The sequence below is a fragment of the Marmota marmota genome, unplaced genomic scaffold (genome assembly GCF_001458135.2).
Source record: "Marmota marmota marmota unplaced genomic scaffold, marMar, whole genome shotgun sequence".
In the NCBI taxonomy this organism is placed as follows: domain Eukaryota; kingdom Metazoa; phylum Chordata; class Mammalia; order Rodentia; family Sciuridae; genus Marmota; species Marmota marmota.
The window spans coordinates 5864894-5881870 of record NW_025999927.1 but is presented as its reverse complement, the minus strand read 5'-3'; the positions used below and the strand labels follow the sequence as shown (position 1 = coordinate 5881870).

The following is a 16977-nucleotide window of genomic DNA, read 5'->3' as shown; positions in this document are numbered from 1 at the left end:
TCCTTGAGCCTTTGGTCTCTGTACTTGCTGAATGAAGCCCTCTCAGAAGGAGTTTGTGCTCCATCAATGTGTTCTTTGTAAATGAAAGTAGCTTTCTTAAATAATATTTAAGAATGGGCTAATAAGCCATCATATCATGGTGCCCTTTCCCAAACTTGAATGTTTTGTTCTCTTAAATGCTGATATCTAATGTTTCCTTGAAGTGCTTCTTTAGTGACAGTGTTGAAAAGCTGCTTGAATGTTCTAGTTATAATTTGTTAGACCGCAGAAACTTAGGCTGATGATGAAACCCATTGTTATATTGTTGACAGTTTTAAAAATCCAATTACTTGAAAAAGCATAAATTATTAAAATCAATACACACCTGAGATTTTTATTTGATATGGGCTTCATTTAGCCTAGACTAGGTTCAGAGAGCAAGGCCTCCCTCACATACTTGATCCTGCCCTGGGGGTTGTGGAAGAGGAATTGCAGAGGCAGGAACGCCCCCCCCCACCCATACTGGGAAGTGTGTTGACCTCAAAAGGAGGGCCCTGGTGGGCACAGGGCCCCATGGCTGCTGCCACCATTGCTCTGTCTTGCACAGTGCTTAAGGGAGCCCAGCAACTGTCAGCAAGAGCAGCAGGGAATGAGAAAGGCAGTGCTGGGGACAGATGGACAGGAAATGTCCTGTGCTCACTAGCTCATCCCTGAGATAGCCAGGTCTCCAAAAGGTGCAATTGTGTTTCATGTCATAGAGAACTCTTCTTGACACATGATAAATCCTATTCCTTCTTCTTTCTAACTTCTTTTTGAACTTCCAACACCCCTCCTACTGCTAAAAAAAGAAAACCTGTGCCCCCATCTAGCACACTGCACACAAAGGACCTATACAGCCCACTGAAGTGTATCACATCAGCAAAATCACAGTTTCTAGAGCACAGGTAAACAGTGGTTACTCCACCCTTTAGACATCCCTGTGTGCAAAACATGGAGCTCAGTCATTGGGCTGGTCAGGAAATGCTAGGAAGCTGAAGAACACTTGGGTGCAGGGAAACCTTACCACATGTGGAAAACCCCAGAAGCCATGGGCTGGCTTCTTCCTTATATAGATGCCTAGAGCAGTGGCTGCAGATTACAGTCCCCTGGTGTACAGCACTGTGATTTGCTGGTGCAAGTTACACAGGCACAGTGCCTTGAGAAATTTGTTGGCTTGGAGATGTTTTAGGTGAGCATCTCACTGGGACTGAATCGGAGTTTTTGGCAGAACTGTGTTTGTTCTCTTCTGGAGACTCTAAGAGGAAATCCATTCCTGTGCCTTACTCAGCTCCTACAGGTAACCTTTTCCCTTTGTTTCAAGCCCCAATCTTTCCTTATTTTATTTATCTGTTTAGTTTGGGGCTGTAGTGGGGATGGAACCCAAGGTCTCACACATGCCCAAGAGCACTCTACCACCAACCTGTGTTCCCAGCCCCATTTACCCCTTTTCAAAACTAACAATGGTGGGTGGGCAGAGTCCTTCTCTCTTGACCATGCTCCTATCATCACATCTCTCTCTGATGCAGCTGGGAAACATTTTCTGTTTTGGAGAACTCATGTGCTTATACTGATTCAAGAGAATCTCCCCCATTTCAAGACCATTAGTCACATTTTCCAAGTCATTTTTAACATTTTAAGGTTATAGTCAAAGCTTCCAGGGAGTAGATGTGAGGGAACATTCATCAACCTACCATGCCTGGGAGTTCTTAAAATGCAGTTACCTGGGTTATTCCCTACAGTTCCTAACTTATTTGATACAGAATTAGAACCAGGAGTCAAATTTTATTCAAGTTTTCCATTTGATTATAAAGTGCAGAGTTTTAAATCATGTAGATCCTAATATCAGCTTTTCACACTTCAATGTGCCAAGCAAGAATGGCCTAAGCATCTTTTTTAGAAATGAAGATTTTGACTCCAGATTTTAGGAGGAGGGTGTTTGGTATTTAGAATGTGGTCCTTGGATCAACATCAGCTGAGAGCTTGTGAGAATTGAAGAAACCCAGCCCCCTCCTCAGATTCACTGGACCAGACTCTGCATTCTCACAACTCCTTCATGTGGTGTGTCAGAAAACTTTAGTTTTAGAAGCAACACCTTAGATTTCAGGTACCACTTAGTATAAGAGGCATCTGAATGTGAATGGAGCCAATTTAAATACATCTTGTTTTACGTTATCCTCAGTATTTACAAACAGTGTTGTGTTTTTTTTTTTAGGGTATACTAGTAGTTTGGCTACCCAATACATCTTTTTCAGTTAGAAATGTGCCCTATCTTGGTGGCAGAGTTGCAAAATATTAACCTTTATTATTTGGGTAAATCTCTATCCAACCGTAGAGACTTCTGACATAGACTAGATATGGAAGCAAACCCGATGGACAAGCCACAGATGCTCCCTTTCTTAGTTCTCTGGGTTTCCTCCTGCTGCCGTGGACTCCATCTGTCCTGATCATTCAATCTCCACACTCAATGATAGACACATCAATGAAAATGCTCCTAACTGGACTGGGAGACCTTGTAGTCATGAATTGTCTTCATCTGTCCTTCCCATCTGCCTGCATATAATTTTCTTAAAAGAACACTCCTGACATAAGGGTCTTTTAGGAAACAATTTTAAAATTAGTAATTTCTATAAGGCTGATATCCTTCCTTCAGGAGAAAGGATTTTGAGTCACTTTGAAAGCAGAAGTTCTCCAGGTTAGCAGGCATCAGAGAACCCTAGAGAGTTTGATACTGCCCAGACTTCTAGGAAGCAATTGCAGAGTTTCAGATTCAGCTGGAGGAATTTGTACTTTACAGAGAATTTTGTACTCTACTCTTATTTCCATATATGGATTATTATCCAATCCTTCTTTAAAAGTACTTAATCAATAATTTCCTACCACAACAATTTCACTAGCATAAAAGAAATGGAAACCTAGATTTCAGCTAGATTTTAGCACTTTATGTAGTATTAACTGTTGGATTTGTTTAAGCAACTAGTAGCAGTACAATTAACTGAGTATTTTGCAATGACGCAGATAAGGCAGGAATTGGTCAAATGGGCTAGAAAATATTGATTCAATCAGGTCCTCAGTAGAGTATATCTATATCCAAAACATTATTGTGTTAATACGAAGTCAGTGCAAAGTGATGAGTGGGATATTGGACACAACTCCACATATTAGATTTTTGAACTCTGATATGCATTTCATGGTTGAGGCATGACTCAATTTGGACTAGCTACATTTCAAGGGCTCAGAAATAACACATGGGAAGTGGTACCATATTAGTGCAGGTCTGTAAGCAATTTTCATGTAGATATTAATGAGATTCAATGTGATGTAGATTTCCACACATGCATACAGTGTGCACTGATGAAATCGATATTCTGTTACCCACTCTTCCTCCACCTCACTGAGACATGTGTCTTTCCCAACCTCTAGAAATCATGAATCTGAATTGAGGTTGACTATTTTTAGCTTCCACATGTGAGAGAGAACATTTAGTACTTCTTTGTGTAATGTAATATTCTCCACTTCCACCCATTTTGCTGCAAATGATGAGTATTTCATTCTTCCTCATGCCTGCCTAATATTCCACTGGGTGTATTTACCACATTTTCTTTATCCAGTCATCTATCGATGGGCACATAGGCTGACACCATGTCTTGTAGGATTTCTAAACATCGAGATCTTGAAACCCAGAATGTCCTTCTTAAGCTACTGATGAGAGGAAACATGTTCAAGTGTTCCTCTTGCTTCTCACTACAATTTCAAACTTATGCTTCCTTGTTTGTACATCCAGTGCTTTAATTAATCACCCTACACATCCCTTTGAATAATACCAAGTTGTAGTCAACAGAGCAATGATTCCTGCCCTGTTGCCCATCCCCCAAATAGGGAATGGAAATTTTAGTAATGCATTATTAAAGAGCAATTAGAATCCTGTTATTAGTTAATTACAGTTTTACCTGCCAATGAAGTCTTCCCTCATTAATACATCATTAGCAAATTGATGTGCTATTTATATTTAGGACTGCACTGACAAAAATAAAGCATTTCAAGGGCTCTTGAGGCCTCTGTTCTCTAAAGATCTCCAGTAGCATCCAATAGCACTTTTGAAGAGGAGGAGACTTGCTCTGCATTTCTGCACCATCCAGCATGGTAGCCACTGGGTATGTGAGGCCTTTGAGCCCTAAAAAAATAGCCAGTTAGAATGAAGGGTGTTTTTTTTTTTAAAAAAAAAAACAATGTCATCCACTATAAATAAGACTATAAAATTAATACAAGTGTAGACTTAAACAGCCTCATGTGGCTGTTAGCTAAATACTAACACAGCACTAGATGGTATAGTCAGAGCTAGAGTACCTCTGCTGATCCAAAGTCTATGATCCCTCAGGGGGAAGGCCCAAGCGAAGCTGTAGAAGCCTACCTGTCACTCACTACACATTTATTTAATGGGGAAATTAAACCCTGTCAATTAACAAAGTAAGGCAGTTCTGAATACATTTGGGTTAATTTAAGAAAACTCTTTTGTAAAAATTATGCCTTTTTCCTTTGAAGGGGTTTGGGATTTGAACATCAACCCTACATAATTAATTTCTATTCCATCCTCAAATGTGAATAACACTTTTTCCATCACCTTTTCTTATCATCAAACTCAGTACCTTTCCACCATGTATGTTTAACCTCATTAAGATTCATCTGCTGTCTCTAAATAGTCAATCTCATGCTGTGGTCACTTTCATTAACTGACTGCTGAAGATTCATCTGTTCGACTTACCAATAGCCTTAGCACCACCCACCCTCAATATTTTTAGACTTCTGTTTTATAAATTTGGAAAACAATTAAGAGAGAGAGAAAGAGAGACAGAGAGAGAGAGAGAGACAGAGAGGGAGAGAGAGAGAAGTCCTAGATCACTCTGTTCCTGGGCTCCCCAACTTCACTGATTAATATGAAGAAAAGAGCATTCATTTTCCATTCACCCATTTGTTCACTCACCACTCATTCATTTAAAACTCATTCATTTATTCAGTTTTTGCTGAATATTCATGAGGCCCAGGCACTGCTGCAGGGTGAAGGAAAGGAAATGTGAGTGGAGGAAACCAAGTTCTGACCATAAAAGAGCATATATCTGGTGGCAAGGACGGAAATTCACAAAAAGAACAGGCTTAATACATGTGTGCTTCTTGGGAATAATGGAAAGAATAATCGGATGAAGAAGCAATGATGTTCCTTCCATGCCAGGGATTAGACCTATGACCTGATGCATGCTAAACATCTGCTCTACCAACAAGTTATACCCCTAGCTCAAGGTTTACCCGAGAGAGTTATACTACCAGGATTTCTATCTTTCAGAATTTTAAATTTTAGAGATTTTTTTATTTCTTCCAGTTTCCACATTCAGGATTATAACATTTGGGATCATGTTTTTCAGGATTATGGTGCAAACCCACTTTGTGAGGTTTGAATGAGATCATGCAATTATGTCGCTTAGAATAGTACACAGCAAACAGCAAACTCCAAAAAATGTTAGCTGTTAGGTTAATTTTACTAGTAGTGATAGGAATAAATGCTCTCTTACCCAATCTATGGGATTCCAACTATCAGATCCCTCTCATAATTCTCTTGGATGAGCACCTCTTTAGCTGTCGGCTCTACTGTGGTTGGAACAGTTTCAGACACTCTACAATCATCCTTTCTTTTCTGTCCCCAAATAAGTAGCACCTACAATTCATTTTATAAGCATCATCTCCACCTCCATTTCCAGGGACACAAGGAGACTGGGTAGATTAGGTAGATCATGGTGGATAAGGAAGAGTCAGAGATGGCGATGAGGCAGCAGGAAGCCAGGACACTGTCAAATACAGAGTTAGACCCCTGGATCGGTTGGCATCAGACTTGAAAATGAGTTCTGAATTGAGAGGGATGAAAATCTAAATGTTACTTGATAATAAAGTGGGAAAACCATGTGTGTGTGGCCACATATGTGAACACACACATGCCATGTGATCTCTACAGCATCAAGTTAATTCTGTTTTGAGCTGAAAAGGAGGAACTTTTTTTTTTAAAAAATTCTCTGTATACATTAAAATAGCTATTTTATTGGTTATAGTTACAATAGTGGTAGAAACAACAGAAAACTCTAAATTTTAACTTTAAAAATGAATATTTTACACAACAAGAACTTTGCTCAATGTTAAGAATAAAAATACTAATTTTAGAGTAAAATTTTAGTTGAAAATTTTATCAGCATACTGCGACTAATTAATGGCATTTTAATAGATATATTCACTAATACTCACTATTTTACACATAAATATTCTCCCAACATTTGTTTTACTAGTTATGAGATTTTTGTCTTGATTCAAATACATAAATAGGGTATCTTTCATTTCAAATTCAAAATAGCCTTAGAATAGCATATTCTCTCTCAGTGTATGGTAATACTAGAGTGACTTGTAATTAACATAATATCATCAGTATGCAAATATGCATTAACAACAGCTTTGTGTATAAAATGTCAATCAATATTGGGTCATTTCATTATCAGGATGTCAGGGAGATTGCTATTTCACTGAAGTAATACTTCATCTGGTTTTATGCAGATATCCATGAAAATATTGCATTAAATACAATTATCTTCTCTCCCAATAGGAGACAAACAAAAATCTATGACTGACTAAAATTAATAGTGATATATTGAAAAAAACAAAGGTTACATATGACAACTCTGGATTAACAATGATTAAACTATCAGATTCGTTTATGCCTCTTTCTTAAAAATAGTTACTGTGGGTTTTCTGCTATCCTCACTTAGCTGTCACTATAACAGCCATTTTTTTTAAATTCAGCTAATTTAAATGTGCCTTTATTGTGATGAATGTAATTTAAATGAACTCTGATAGTTTTGACCATAAAATATTACAGAATCTGTAATAGTTTAATCATCTTCTCATCTCAGGCTTGTACAATAACTATTTTGTAGGTTTATAAATTGAATTCATAAACTTTCTCACACAACTATCTTCTAAAATAGAATAATATTAATGAGTTCTGAAGAATAGTGAAAGAGAGAGAGTATAAGAAAAAAAATCTCAAAGACTTATACTCTCCTTCAAACCTTGGATGAGTTTTACTTTGCATGAACAGATTATTTCTGGGAGAGTAGCAATGGGGTCTGCAATTTGAGGGAGTTACCATCATTCCATGATGGGTATGCCTTTATTTGTGCATCGAGGATGGAAAAACACTGGAGTTTAATTACTACTGAATGAAAGGCCGACATTTCATTTATTCACATTAAGAGAGCTGTAACTTGAAAGAGTGATAGAATACTCATGTCAGCTACTCAGCAGACTTTCTGCATATTAGAAAAATCTATTTGGGAAACCAAATTAAATTTAAGTAAAACTCTTATTTAATACAGAGCAGGACTTGACTTCAGTGTTCTTAAGGGATGGTCAATCTTTGCCATAAAGCTCTATCAAACAGGCAAAGCATGATATTTGCAAATTGTGATTTCATTTTCCTTCAACATTTAGAAATATGATCCACAAAAACTATGCTGCATATAAAGATATCGCTGAATATCTTAACTTATTATTGATTACCGCTCTTTTTGTCTTCTCAATGTTACTTCACATTGCACATGTTAAAATCAAATTGATCTTAACATTTTAAAATAATATTACTTTGTATCTATCATTCTCTGTACTAATCCTCTTAAATTTGATTATTTTCAGCTACATTTATGACTCACCACTTTCAATTTGTTGTTTCATTGGAAGAAATCTGTTAAGATTTATTTTCCATCCACACAACTCATCATTGACCCCAAATTGTTCAATTCCAGGACAAAGCACTTCTGGCCTGCTTCTGACCTGCCATTTCAAAAGTGAGGCTCAGAACTAAATCAAAAGTATATCCTGGATATGGGCCCTTCTTGTAATCTCAGAATGAACAAACAATTTTATCTAAAATAACTCATTTAATAGGTATAGGAACATCTACTTGTTGAACATTCTTCAAAAATATTCATTTGATTTAGCATATAAGTTTACTGCACTCAGTAATTACAACTCAGTCTAGTAATTATAGCCATAATTTTAAAGCAGGTACTCTAGATACCTGAATGGCAGAGGACTGTACCATGTTGGATAAGGTCATGAAGCTGGTGACATAGGCCAGATTGTGACCTGTATGATCTGATTCTGAGACAACAGCATTGGCAGAATGGATTTTTCCTGACTCCTCTTTGGTTATGTTTTTAATTCATCTCCTGACGTAAGTCATAACATGAGTAATTGTAATGGTAAAATAAAACTCCAAATAACTTCACAAATTATATGCTGTAATTGAATTTCAGAAACATACAAACAATTTTTCAGTGACACTGCAGCCAGCAATCTGGAGGAAAGAGTGGGTGGTTTGGCATCCTATCCTGGGTCTCAATCCCTTTTCCCCACTTACTGGCTGTGTATCATTGTACCAAAAATGTACTGTCCTGGAAGCCCTGATTCCTGACTTCACCACAGGTGTCAGATGGCGTACCTGTATGACTTGGGCTGTGCCGAACACACCATGGCTCCTACTTTTTAATAGTTTTTCTTCTCCCCAGTAATATGGCTTATGACAAGAATGATGACCATGTGTCCCAGTATTTTACAATCACTAGTTACAAATACCTACCCATGTGAGGAGCACTGGGAAACAGTCCACCTCTGAGAATTCTGGGATGAGCACAGAAAAATAGTAAAAATACTAAGACTTGGGAAGTTAATGAGGCCAAGAATAACTACATTTTAGATGTGTTAATATTAAATTGTACATTTTATTAACAAGATGACTGGTCCCTTTATGCCACGGCTACTATGATCAGAAAATCAGAAATTACAAGTTTTCTTTTCTACCTGGGTGGTGAAAAATCAAAGGTAGAAATATTAAAACTTCTCATGTTATTATTTAATTGTTAGTACTGAGCCACCAGGATAGTTAGGCCTAATACTTCGACCTTAATGGACACAAATCCTGCCTTCCAATGTAAGTTTACAAACTACTTAAAATAGAAGTGAAGATGTTTAGATCTATATTAAGGTATCATACAACTATTACACCACTATGGTTCTCTTTCAAAATTCAAACACAAAAAAGCACAACTAATCAACTATAATTCATACATCTCTTCCTTATATTATTAATTTCATTGCATTTTCCATTTACACTACTTATTATCCTAAATTTTATTATTTCCCTAAGCCCTCTCTACATGCTCATTCTCCCTTAGAGCAAAACAATTATATGGAAAACCCCAAATGTGGAAACTTTCCTTACTTTATTGCAATAAATAATTTGCCAAGGGAGTAATTTGGGTCTATTCAATGTCAAACACATTTCTATATTTTGGAAAATTGGTTTATATGACTGAACTTAGAATAAAACAAGGCACAGAGAAACCATGGCCCATCATTCGAGATCCACCTCTCACATTAGCCTATTAAAGAAGATACCATTTTTACTTCTATTCCAGTTACTAGGCCCCACTTAATAATCCAGTTTTTCCAGTGATCAAAAATGAATGCTATTTATCAGTGGGTTATCCCATCATTAACACCATAGTTTTCCCAATTAAATCTCCTGAACCCAAATTCCATACGATCATCAGCTGGAAAATATTTCACTGCTGTGAATGTGACACATTCAGTGCCTATTCCAACAACTTCACAGTGACAGTCTGGCTTTACCTTCACACACCTTACCTGCCACCTGTGTGCTGTCTCAACAACCTTGCTTTCACACCATCTTTACAGGAAGGAGCTCAGTCATGCCCAGCTTTCTCCAGAATCACAAGTGTGTGACAGTACAATGACAATGTCCTTCCCTGAGAAGAAGCAGTTGACACTCAATTCACCCAAATATTCACCGATCAGTTCATAAAAGAGGGATACTCCATTGTCGTGCACATAGTCCTCATTTATGAATTTTAATTAAGTCCAGTTCTGCTGTTACCTTCAAATTGGGTCACTTTAAATGGGACTCTGATAACAAAAGATCTAGAATATTTCCAAATGTAGTAAGTCACAAAATCCAATTAGCATACTTCAGACTCTCCTGTATTTTGGAGCACTCAGCAGTTTTCTCTCATGCATCTTGGAATCTCTGGCATACACATGTTGGCCACAACAACTGCTACAGAAACATCATACGCTGTGGTTTGTTGAAGTGTCCTCCAGCGGCCAGGTATTGCGGTTGTTCTTCATCCTGTGGCACCAATGGGAGGAGTGGGGACCATCAGAGGTGGGGGCCCTTGAGAGTTTTGAAGTCACATGGGAGCGTGCTCTTAAAGGGATATGGGCCCCTCCTCTTCCTCATCTTCCCTTCCTGGCTGTGCTGAGGTGAACAGATTGCTGTATCATGAACTCCTGCTATGATGTGCTGCCTCACCGAAGGCCCACAGTAACAGGGCCCGCCAGTCATGCGTTGAAACCTCCAAACCTGTTAGGTAGGAGATTCTGCAAGGGGAAGGGACCACCCCTGGGACTCTCAGGTCAACTTAGGGCCCTCACAATACTCCATGTGAAGCCCCTTCCTGTGAGGGGAAGCTGGATCGGGGTGTGGTTAAAATGAGAAAGTCAGATGACCACAAGGGGAGTGCCAGACCATGAAGGGAAACCCCAGTCTTGGTAATGCTCAATAGCCCCAGTGACTGAGGGCTAACATACGGCTCAAGGCATGTTAAACAATAACATTATATCTTTATTATATCATTAGTATTATAGTCTGTTCCCCCTCTGTGAATTTTCTGAGGCAAAAAGAAACTTACACCTGGGCAGGAGAAAAGAAATTATATTATTTCAAGTGTCAATCGAAGTGCCAATCAAATCCAGATCCACCCAAGGGAAAAGGGATTAATTAGTAATAGTCCAATAAATGCAAAATTCACCATGATGAGGCCTTGAGCTCCTTTACAACTAAGACCATTCTGCTCTCCCAGAGTGGTACTTTGGCTTTCAATAAATATCTGCCTTGCTTGCCAACCTCTCAAGTCTTGCTCAATTCTTTGCTCAGGATGCCAAGATCCTGGACCTGGAACCCCCTGGGGATCCCTGCCCTTGCATAGGTAATGAAGCAATGAGCAAAAACAAACCATCCCCCTCCCTTTTTTTTTTTTTTTTTTTTTTGGTGCCAGGAATTGAACTCAGGGGCACTTGGCCACGAACCACATCCCCAGCCCTATTTTGTATTTTATTTAGAGACAGGGTCTCACTGAGTTGCTTAGTGCCTTGCCATTGCTGAGGCTGGCTTCGAATTTGCGATCCTCCTGTCTCAGCCTCCTGAGCTGTTGGGATTACAGGAATGCACCACAGCTCCCTGCTCAAACTGTTCTTCTTTTTAAGTTGGTTTATCTCAGTTACAGATAAATCTCAGTTTACCTTGTTACATTAATGAAAGGCAGACCAACACATATGGGAAGTCATATATATATGGATATACTTCATAAGCACAGCTTAGTTTGGAGAATGAAGATAACTGCTATGGATTGTGAGCCTTAGGCCCAGTAGCCCATTGTACCTTGGCACATGAAGGCCGCACCCCACAGATCCAGCAGCACTTTAGAAAGCTGCTTGTTGAAATGAAGATTATACATACATGAAAGAGCCTCTGGCATATCCCACCTACAGAAGAAAGTGACTTTCCATGTTCAATCCCTTACCAGCTGCAATTGGGAAGGTTACCCCATTCCTGGACACATTGGCCGGGAGAGCCCCTGTGGATCAACTGAATGAACACAAAAGATTATTGAGGCCAGAGTCACCATTACATGTGATGGAATCACAAGGGGCTTACTGCTATCCATCCCTAACCAGGATGTCCCCAACTGCTATAGCTTGGATCTTGAGTGCCCTCAGATACCCATGTGTTAGAGGCTTGGTCCCTGGGGTGGAGGGTGCTGTTGGAGGAGGCAGAATCTTTAAGAGTTAGAGCCTAGTGGGTTGTTTTAGGTCACTAGGAATAAGCCCTTGAAGGGGATGGGACCCCAGCCCCCTCCTTGCTCTCTCTTTGCTGCCTGGCCCATGAGGTGGTGGCTCCTCCATAGGCCCCCACACAATGTACTGCAACTGGAATCTCTAGAGCTGAGAGCTAAAATTAACCTGTACTCTAAAGTGAGTGGCGGAACATTAACACATAAAAGTAGGATCATTCTCATGGATCAGCACAGACAGACACTTCAAGCAGTTATCTTAACAGTAGAAAATGTCAGGGTCGATCTGGTGGTGTAATCAGTGGTAGAGCACCTGCCCAGCTTGTAAAAGGGAGAGTTCAATCCCCAGTACTGAAAAACTAAATCTCTGGTCCTATCTGCACATTCTTTTGACTCTAGGGCCACCACCAACTTTCTAGCTGACTGCTTTGACCAACAGCAACAACTCTGTGCTCAAGGTTATCATCTTTGCCATGAAGAACTCTGGGAATATCATCAGGGGACTAAAAGCATAAACCAAACTCATGTGTGTCTCTGCACATATGGAAGCTGCAGGGCCTCTCCAGGTACTTGGTGTTCCTTTTAAGCTCCACATGTTGTTTATAGTGACCAAGGCACTCGTTTCCATGGTAAAAATCCTCCACGCACAGCCTGGGCTCCTAAACCAGGCTTCCACAGACCTCTGATCTCACAGGAGCTCTAACTGTTGGCCTCCTAGAGCACCCAATGTCATACTTACATGAGTTCAAATAAGTATGAAGAACTGTGCACCTCAGCCTGCACTCAAACTCTGGGGGAACTTTAACAGGATCAGTCCATCTTTGATGTTTGACTTCTGCAGGCCTCAGACTCCATCCACCCTTCTCCCTTCTTACCCCACACCTGAGCTCCCTCTCTGCACTGGGGAGGCTGAAACTGTGAGGAAAAAATCTCCTGTGTCAGGTGGAACCCCCACCTCACCCCCAATGACAGTAAAAACTGTCATTCTACCCTCCCCTCACTGGGCCCTCTTTCCACCCCTGGGATGGCTGTCCTGTGCTGCCCCCAGCCTGAACACACGAGTAACCTGTGCATACTCTTAGGCATATGCACGGGTTGTCACCCCAACATTCAGGCTGATTTTGAATTCAGGGGTATTAATCTTGCCTTCTGTGGGTCAATTGCAAGACAACTTATTATTTGGAAGATAATTAGAATATAAGTTCCAAAAGATTAGAGGCTGTACTCATTTTTGTTGGGTCCTGTATCTCTGGGACATGGAGCAATGCTGAGATATACTAAACATCAAACCCATTTGCTAAATGAATGAATGAATCTGCACCGAAGCCTCCCAGTATTCCTTCTTCCAAACCACAAAGCCACCTGTGATTGACACACCATTAGAAAAGATTAGACAAGAGACTCAGAAACTAAGCTGGAGGTAGTTTTTTCATTTACATCAAGAAAATAAGTTTCTGTCTACCCATTTCTATCAATAGCTATAAAGGGGAATGTATTGAACTCATAGAAAAAGGGAGGAGAGAAGACAGGAGCAATAATGTCTAAGGATACCTCAGAAATATCTGCTATCTATAGTTATTGACAATTATTCATTAACTCAAAGCCACCTGATCTCACAAGCTGTTATGTTAATGTCTTAACACTGGCTAAATTATGAATACTGTCTGATTATTGCTGATTATATGTAGGATAATATAAGATGAAAACTAATTATAGGAGGGTATTTTAAGATGATTATTTTTTGAAAGATAGCATTGCCAGCACAGATACAGTTTACCATATCTATGCAAAACCGATCTGCACATTCAAATAACAAATTAAATTTGAAGCATGAAACAGAAAGCATTAAAGATCCATGGTGTGAGTCCACTGAAGAGAAATATTTAAGTGAAAAGAAAGGGGGATCAAAAATAACTTTCTGTCTTACAGGTAAAGGAAAAGACTCTTAACTGGGGTAATGCAAAGAGAGCTGTATAGGATTCCTGCTTCACGGATTTTCAGATTAGCATTTTTTGCAACTCTTGCCTGCTCCTGAGATGCCCCTGGCCCTTGCGGTCAGACTGCTACACACACTGTGTTTTCTCCTTCCCAACACATGCACCTTTGATTTTTCAAATTATAAGCCAGGAAAGGAAATAGGCTGCATAGCCAAGGCTATTCAATGAGAGTCCTGGATGTCAAGGGTGAAAATCACGTTATCTGTTTCAGTTATCTATTGGAGTGCAACCAGCCATGCCAAAATTTGCTGATGTTAGCAATTAGGGCTTGGGCTCTTCTCACCTGCAATCCTTCTGCTGCTAGGAGGTGTTATTTCTGGCTAGTGAGGGGGGTGCCTCTGTTTTCTTTGTGGTCTCTCATCTTGTAACAGGCAACACCAATCATTGAGGAGCTGTGGTAGGTCAGTATTCTGAGAGGAGATCAATGCACAGGCTTCATTTAATTATGTATCATTGTCCTTAGGGATACAGCCAAACCTGAAGCCAACAAAGAAAATAACTACACACAGGCATAGAAAAGGAGAGGTGGGATTTCCTGGAGGCCAGAGAGGAATAATCTACCACATGATCCTAGCTATGCACAAACAGGAATAGAAGCAGAAACAAATTAACTCTTATAAGTAACCTAGGGGCTGGTGTCACTCAGAGATAAAGCACTTGCCTGGCATGCATGCAGCCCTGGGTGTGATCCCTAGAACTCTAAAATTAAAAAATAAAAGATGAAGTGAAGCAAAAGGAACTCACTTTGACTAAGAAATGCCTCTTAAAAACTCACAAAACCCCCCCCAAATTCAATCTTGCCTTAAGAAATATACTCTAAATTAAAACACAGAAACAGTTTATTTTTGAGGTAAGACTATTAAAAATCCTACTCCTCATGAAGTCCATGTATATAATGCATATAACTCAGAGAGTATACCAAAAGACAACCAAGGAGCAAAAACAATTCTTATTTGTGGGAACAAAACACACTTGGTGATGATAAGACACGTGTTCTTATATTCTAGTCAACCCTAAAATGAACTTTCTTTACCTGCATGTATTTCTTATTAAAATTTAAATGTCATGCAACACTAACTCTGTTTATGACTTTCTCACTTTGAGACCTCTGTAAGTCGCAATATTTATCTTGATATCCACATACAAATTAAGACAAACTTTATTCATCTCAAAACTCTCATTTTCCTCTGGTATTAAAGTTTTAATTTAGTACAGTGACTACTTTAATTCTATTGTACTTAACCTCACTAGAATTCATTAACCTCAAAAAAGCCAATGTGTAATTGTGATTTGCTATTTATTGCTCCTTTTTAAGTGGTTTTCTCTGTGAATTCTGGTCTGATGCGAGGCAACTAAGGATCTTATTAATTATTTGAGATCAAACAAAATTAAATGCATTTGTCTGTTTTTACACGCTTCCATTAATCATAAATTAACAAGTTTCCATACATCTAAATACTCTCCTACAGAGGCACACTGCACCAGATAGGGGTGGGAAGACTGAAGCTGGCTCACTCACTCCCTGACACCTCAGTGAAGCTCAGATTTGGACTAAGAAAAATGCTCACTCTTTACCAGAAGAATTGTATGACAAGTGATTCAGTGTTGGAATGGAATCTGTTTTCCTGGTGTGAAAGGCGCTCACATTACCAGTAAGAACTAGAGTAATTTTGAATGTCCTTCTGGGTCAGAGAGAGAATTCACACATGTCTTTTGAGCCAGTGGGGTCTTATGAAAGAAGGCCAAATTTGAAGGAGAGAAGTGTCAATTAATCCACAGCATTTGATATAATCCTTATTTCCCAAAAGCCTATACTGGGGTGAAGAACAAGTGGAGAAGATGCTTCAGATTTGCTAGTTCTGCATTCTGCACAACGGGCTCTCAGTGCTCTTCATGGGGTGATGAGCGGCTTGCTCTGCTGGCCGGCACTCGTGTGCTCACAAGCACACACACGAGCACACGGGTACAGACCATGGAGACTTGGATCTCAGGCTTTTCTGTTCTAAGACAATTCACTCTCCTCTCAACTCATGGGGTATAGAACTGTAAGTAACTGCCAATTCTTCACCTGAACTTGACAGAGAAGGTTCTGGGAGGTTCTGGAGTTCAAAGAAGTCAGGGTAGAAATAAGGAAGCTGATTTCAAATCACACCAAATGAGGTATTAATTTTAGAAGTCTCATCCTACTGATTCTTCATACATATCTAGCAAAAATTTTTAATAACTTGACTTTTAAGTTCTTTCAGGAATAAAATGTGTTTTAGAAAGTTTATTTTCAATCATGCTAAATTTATTTCCTTAAGTAGTTATTCTCATTATGATGTAGATTTCAAATTATCAATTCCTAAAATGGAACACCTGGCAAAAATTATTTTAGATGGGGATTTAGAAAAATAATTATTTCTTACTAGGTTGTTTTTATTATCTTTCTGAACTGAAGGTTGGTGTTATCTTTTCAAGAAACAAATAGATCTTGAAATTATTCTGATCTTTGTAGATTTGTTTCTTAAGAGATATCTCAGTTATAAAGTCTTATGTTTGAAAGGGTATTTGTTTTTTTTTAAAGAGAGAGAGAGAGAGAGAGAGAGAGAGAGAGAGAGAATTTTTTAGTATTTATTTTTTAGATTTCGGTGGACACAACATCTTTGTTTGTAGTGGTGCTGAGGATCGAACCCGGGCTGCCCGCATGCCAGGCGAGTGCTCTACCACTTGAGCCACATCCCCAGCCCCTGGTATTTGTTTTAAATGGATGCTTTCCTGTCAATACATGACACTTTTAATTATACCTAGAGAGCCGCCCCCTCCCCCTGCGCAGCAAGGTAGACAGAACTGTGACCATCCACAGAGCAGGCCCAGCGGCCTGCTGAGGGGCAGAGCCGCCCCCCACCCCCCGCGCCTGCCAGGTAGGCGGAACGGTGACCACCAGCAGAAAAGGCCCAGTGGCCCGTGGCGGGACAGAGCTTCCAATCACTCCTGCAAGGTAGGCGGGCCTGCGACCCACC

General features: G+C 39.6%; 1 long non-coding RNA gene across 1 annotated transcript in view; it reads right to left on the bottom strand.

Annotated features, from left to right (window-relative positions):
- LOC125615913 overlaps positions 1 to 14638 on the bottom strand; it is a 47783-nt gene extending 33145 nt beyond the window's left edge. The window contains exons 1-2 of the long non-coding RNA XR_007346521.1: positions 14259 to 14638; positions 9754 to 10255 (exon numbers count right to left, since the gene is read on the bottom strand). This is a non-coding gene — a long non-coding RNA (uncharacterized LOC125615913). The remainder of the gene's footprint in view (positions 1 to 9753; positions 10256 to 14258) is intronic.
- Between the last annotated feature and the right edge of the window lie 2339 nt (positions 14639 to 16977).